The sequence below is a fragment of the Schistocerca serialis genome, chromosome 4 (genome assembly GCF_023864345.2).
Source record: "Schistocerca serialis cubense isolate TAMUIC-IGC-003099 chromosome 4, iqSchSeri2.2, whole genome shotgun sequence".
NCBI classification, from domain to species: domain Eukaryota; kingdom Metazoa; phylum Arthropoda; class Insecta; order Orthoptera; family Acrididae; genus Schistocerca; species Schistocerca serialis.
Genome location: NC_064641.1, coordinates 571337616 through 571343929, shown reverse-complemented (window position 1 = coordinate 571343929; position 6314 = coordinate 571337616). Strand labels below are relative to the sequence as shown.

The 6314-nt window shown below is 46.4% G+C and overlaps 1 pseudogene; it reads left to right on the top strand.

Moving 5' to 3' along the window:
* The first annotated feature begins 4094 nt into the window (after positions 1-4094).
* On the top strand, positions 4095-4212 carry LOC126476204 (5S ribosomal RNA; annotated as a pseudogene).
* The last annotated feature ends 2102 nt before the right edge of the window (positions 4213-6314 follow it).

Genomic DNA, 6314 nt, shown 5'->3' with positions numbered 1-6314 from the left:
GCCAAGAGCAGCGCCTGTCACGCTCTGACGTCCGCACACGGTAGCGTCAGCCCTCTGCGACCATGCTGACGCCAGCGCCCGTCAATGCTAACATGTGCTGCCTTCCGGCTCGGCTGTTGCTGACTTTGTCTCGTTGCGTGTCTGCAGCTAGCTACGTCACTGGGGTGCAATAGACCTCCCGCCTGGTGCAGTCCCGTCTCTGTACCTACAATCAGTGAGGTACTATTATAATCAGGAATGTTTTACTAACAATTCGCTGTGCGATTCGAGTACCATCCACCTCCACAACTTACACTGAGGCGAGAAGGGGCTTCTTTTACTGACCTACGAGCGGCCGATTCCTCTGCCGACATGGGGTCATGTCCAGATCCCATCCTATACTAATATATATGCGAAAGGAACCCGCTGTTACCCTTTCACGACTAAACTGCTGAACCAATTTTGATGAAATTTGGTGAATAAATAGCTTGAAAGCTGAGGGGAAAATCATAGGCTACTTAAGTGCGCGCAAGGTACTTGTTGATTTGAAGAGTATAACGAGAATTATGTAAATGAAATGTCGTGTGGCGAGGGCCTCCCGTCGGGTAGACCGGTCACCTGGTGCAAATCTTTGGAGTTGACGCCACTTCGGCGACTTGGGTGTCGATGGGGATGAGATGATGATGAAGACAACACAACACCCAGCCCCTGAGTGAAAAAAAATCTCCGACCTACCCGGGCATCTAACCCGGGCCCCTTAGCATGCCATTCCTTCGCACTGACCACTTTTTTATCTCATTTTGTTCTATATTGTTCTTTGAATATGTTCGGGGCGGTCCGACGACACCCGTTTAGGTTCTTCGTTGATCTATTCACTCAGTTTTTTGTTACAGATGGTAACTAACCCTCTGACCGAACACGCTGAGCTACCGTGTCGGCACCACTCTGCTATCAAATGGCTCTGAGCACTATGGGACTTAACTTCTGAGGTCATCAGTCCCCTAGAACTTAGAACTGCTTAAACCTAACTAACCTAAGGACAACACACACACCCATGCCCGAGGCAGGATTCGAACCTGCGACCGTAGCGGTCACGCGGTTCCAGACTGTAGCGCCTAGGACCGCTCGGCCACTCCGGAAGGCCACTCAACTATCGAGGCGGACGTGTGAATTATGGAGACATGTACTCTTCCAAAAAGCTTTTTACTTTTTCTTTCATTTTTCAAGTTCTTCTAATTTGTGAAAGTGTTTTTATGTTTTTATATGTTCTGCGTAACGCAATTCAACGTATGATTACAATCAGCACCTTCTAGGAGGTGCTGATACAATGCTTATATGTACCATCCTCAACGTGTGTAATCTATACTATCCATACTTTCATACTACTGTTATTAAATGTTAAAGTAGCTCTGTCACGATTTCACTAATAAATTGCTGAACCGATTTAGATTAATTTTGGCATTGGGGTAGTCTGAACCCTGAGGAAGAACATATGCCATTTTAAAAAATAAAAGAGAAAAAAGATCGACCGCTAAGAGGATGAAGTAGGGCATCGTATATCATCTTTACCTCAGTGGACGTAAATCATATTAAAAATTATTAAATTTGTTGCGTAATGTATATGCTGTATATCAAATGGTTCAGATGGCTCTGAGCACTATGAGACTTAACTTCTGAGGTCATCAGTCCCCTAGAACTCAGAACTACTTAAACCTAACTAAACTAAGGACAGCACACACACCCATGCCCGAGGCAGGATTCGAACCTGCGACCGTAGTGATCGCGCGGTTACAGGCTGTAGCGCCTAGAACCGCTCGGCCACCCCGGCCGCTGTTTTATATTGTACGGCTACGTCAACAGAAGGGGGCATAGACGCGTTCTCCTGCCCATTTCCCATTGCACGCACTGCTTGGTAAGGATACTGCGCTTGTCACCATATCATGCATTGGTACAGTTGGGGAAAGAGGCTGTGGCATACATGAACTATGCTTACCCGAACAGGCAGACACGTGAGGACAGCTGATGTTACTGGAAGTACAATAGTTCACTTACCCACCATCACTCATCGTAGCAAAACTAATGACATTCGAGTGCAGCTGGCGTCACAGCTAGTATCACAATAAGCAGAAACAGAAAAACGACGGACATTATCAAAGGAAATACGGAGCTTATTTACATTGTTTTTAAATCGGCTGTGTAGTTACTTTAAAGCATTACAACAATGGCAGATAATCGCCGTTGAGACGAAGACTCGGAAAAAAGAAAGGAAAGGAAGTTTTTTTTGTGTCCAGTCGAACATAAAGTCATTTGAATCGAGCACAAGCTTGGATTAGGTTCAAATGGTTCAAATGGCTCTGAGCACTATGGGACTTAACTTCTAAGGTCATCAGTCCTCTAGAACTTAGAACTACTTAAACATAACTAACCTAAGGACATCACACACATCCATGCCCGAGGCAGGATTCGAACCTGCGACCGTAGTGGTCGCGCGGTTTTAGACTGTAGCGCCTAGAACCGCTCGGCCATTCCGGCCGGCGCTTGGATTAGGAAAGAATGCGAAAGGTAGTCAACCGTTTCTTTTTCAGAGGACTTATCTTGTCCCCATAGTTGCTTCAGTGATTCGGCAAAACGAATGTGGATGACTTGGTAGGAATCCGAACCACCTACCTCCGGAATTCGAGCCCAGTGTCTTCGCACTGTGCCAGCTCTGTAGGTGACTTAAGAAAAACACGAAAACATATGAGTGCGACTTACAGTCTTCTGAAATGGAATCTGCCTAAGAATAAATTCCCTACTTACCTGTGTATAAGACCGGTTGTTCCTAGAGAAATCACGAACTGTGACTGACAACACCACGCGATACACAAGGCTACTGTAACAGTGAACAATCTGGCTACGTAGGTCTTCGATACACGGGGCGTCTAATAATATTTCACAGCCGAACTCGAAGAGCAGACAACATCGACAGCCATCCTAGTAAAAGATCGGTCACCGTTCGGAATCCTCAGCGAACTGAACTTAATCCGATGTGACACATATCGAGTACGTGTGCGAAATTTGTCGGTTCTGCAAATGTTCCGATGCTCTGTTCAAATGGCTCTGAGCACTATGCGACTTAACTTCTGAGATCATCAGTCGCCTAGAACTTAGAACTACTTAAACCTAACTAACCTAAGGACATCACACACATCCATGCCCGAGGCAGGATTCGAACCTGAGACCGTAGCGGTCGCTCGGTTCCAGACTGTAGCGCCTAGAACCGCACGGCCACTCCGGCCGGCTCCAATGCTCTGTATCGAAGCATTTAGAGTTGCTCATCGAACCAAAAGGAGACAAGTGATGTTAAATACGGTGAACGGGCCTAGGCCGTGTCTCTATAGCGGCAACGCTGATGCATATGGCATCATGGCATGTGTGGCACTACAAAATTTTATTATCAAGGGCGATCAATAAGTTTCCATTTGAGAGCGTTTCTGCAGTGTATAAGAAACGTAGCGCGACCACAGTGCGGTTATATAAGCCAACATGTAGACAAGACATTACTGTGGCATTCGAGTCTTTCCGACAAGCGTACGGTAAATTCAGAAATGTGCTCCATAGCGACATTATTACTAAATGAATCGAAACAGAACCAGCTTGCTGTTATTCTTTTCTTGCTGCCAGAGGACAAACCCCGTTAGACATCCATGGAGAATAAAGGAGTGTGTATGGGGCATCATGTCTGTCGAAAACCATCATTGCGGAATGTTGTGCCAAGTTCCATGCTACTTCATGATAACGCACGTCCCCATATCGAAAATATCGTAGCGCGGAAGGTAGACCAACTTATGTGTGGGATACTCGAACAACCGCCCTAGTCTTAATATCTTCCCATGTGACTATCACACCTTCGGTCTCTTGAAAAAGGCGCTGACGGGTCGACAAATGCCGTCGGACGAGGATGTGCAACAGGCAGTTGACGACTTCTTCATATTACCAAACGAGTATCTTCAACCGGCTGCGTCGATAAGATGACTGCCTCATTTTCCACGGCGATTTGGCCTCCTTGGCATACCGATTCTGGACAGTACGGCCTTCGAACGGAATCTTTTTAATCTCCCCTTACACATTTTCCTGGCAACGGCCTTGCCGCAGTGATAAGACCGGTTCCCGTCAGATCACCGAAGTTAAGCACTGTCGGGTTGGGCTAGCACTTGGATGGGTGACCATCGGGTCTGCCGAGCGCTGTTGGCCAGCGGGATGCACTCAGCCCTTGTGAGGCAAACTGAGGAGCTACTTGATTGAGAAGTAGCGGCTGTGGTCTCGGAAACTGACATACGGCCGGGAGAGCGGTGTGCTGACCACATGTCCCTCCATATCCGCAGTGATGCCTGTCGGCTGAGGATGACACGACGGCCGGTCTGTACCTTTGGGCCTTCATGGCCTGTTCGGGAGGAGTTTATACATTTTCTTGAGCACTCAGTTACACAGTAATAAATCATTAGAAGTTGTAAGGCTTTGAGCAGTCATCCTTTTTTATCCTTTCGCCTTTGCAGACTCTAGCAAATTAGTAATACGCTTGCCTAGAAAGTAATCCACCGCATTTTTTTCTCAGCCGAAGACAATGTTACGAATTCGAACCGTTACATATGTATTATTTGAAGTCTCCTAAGTTAGCGCGCCAAGTTCCCGTCACAGATAGCGTAGCTGCAAGGACAGTTTCAACATGGCGTCTGTAGGTGATGTATGTTACAAGCAACGTGCCGTCATTGAATTTCTCACTGTAGAGAAAGAAACTTTGGGGAATATTCACAAACGTTTGTGCGAAGTCTATGGAGCATCTGTTGTCGATAGAAGTACAGTTAGTCGCTGGGAACGGATGGTGAGGTCATCAGAAGGCGATTCGGCGGAGCTCCACGATTTGCAGCGGTCGGGGAGACCATCCACGGCTATCACACTTGACATGTTGCAGAGAGCTGATGTAATCATTCGAGAGGACAGATTAAAGGATGCCATTCGTGGGAGACATTTTGAGGACGATGAGGTGGTGGTTCACACAGTGAAGCACTGGTTCGGCTACCAGGACAAGGATTGGTACCGACGGAGCATACACGCCCTTGTTTCGCGCTGCGGGAAGGCCATAGAGCGGGATGGAGGTTACGTGGAAAAATAGGGCATGTAGATAAAACACCATTCTTTCGTGTGAGTAATTCTCATTGTGGTGTCACCGCCAGACACCACACTTGCTAGGTGGTAGCTTTAAATCGGCCGCGGTCCATTAGCACATGTCGGACCCGCGTGTCGCCACTGTCAGTGATCGCAGACCGAGCGCCACCACACGGCAGGTCTCGAGAGACTTACTAGCACTCGCCCCAGTTGTACGGACGACTTAGCTAGCGATGCAACACAGACGAAGCCTCGTTTATTTGCAGAGAAGATTGTTAGAATAGCCTTCAGCTAAGTCAATGGCTACGACCTAGCAAGGCGCCATAGCAATTGATAGTTATCGTATGAAGCATGTCTCATCAAGAACGATTTATACAAATGATGGATTAAAGTTAAGTATTCCAGAAGCTACGTACTTTTCTTTATAGCATTCATTACGTATCCTGTTTCAGACCTCACGCCATCCTGCGTAAGCTTATAGCGCGCATTTCGGCCTTCTCTAGCAATATAACACTCATTATGTTCAATAAAGAATTGTTCAATAAAGAATTGTTGGCCAACCCTCGTAGTACTAGAGTTGAGTGTAACTATGAGTTTTATTAAAACTTCTCTACCATGGCAAGGCCGTTGAACTAGATAAGACACTTAAGTCCTACAGAGATTATACGAAAGAAGTAAGGCCGTTGAACTAGATAAGACACTGAAGTCCTACAGAGATTATACGAAAGAACTTGATCCCGTAATAGCAGTAGCTTATCGTAGATCACAAGAGCTGCGAAAGACCTAGTGACTGGAAAGAAGCGCAGGTCATTCCCGATTTCAAGAAGGGTCCGTAGGACAGATGCACGTAATTGTAGATCTGTATCGCTCTTATACAGTTATGAAGTATGTTTCATGATCACGCATTATTACGTTGTGGAGAACGATAATCTCCTCTATAAAAGTGGAAATTGGTTCCACAAACAGATGGGGGCCAGAGCGCCGTAACCAAAGGCACTGAAATTGATGCCACGTTCCTTCATTTCCGGAAGGCATTCGATACAGTTGCACTCTAGTTAGTGAATAAAGTACGAGCTTACGGAGTATCAGACCAGGTTAGTGACTGGGTGCAGGTCTATCCCGCAGACAGAAGTTTACATGTCCTTCTTAACGGATCAACATCGAAAATGTAAAAGTAATTTAGGGAGTAG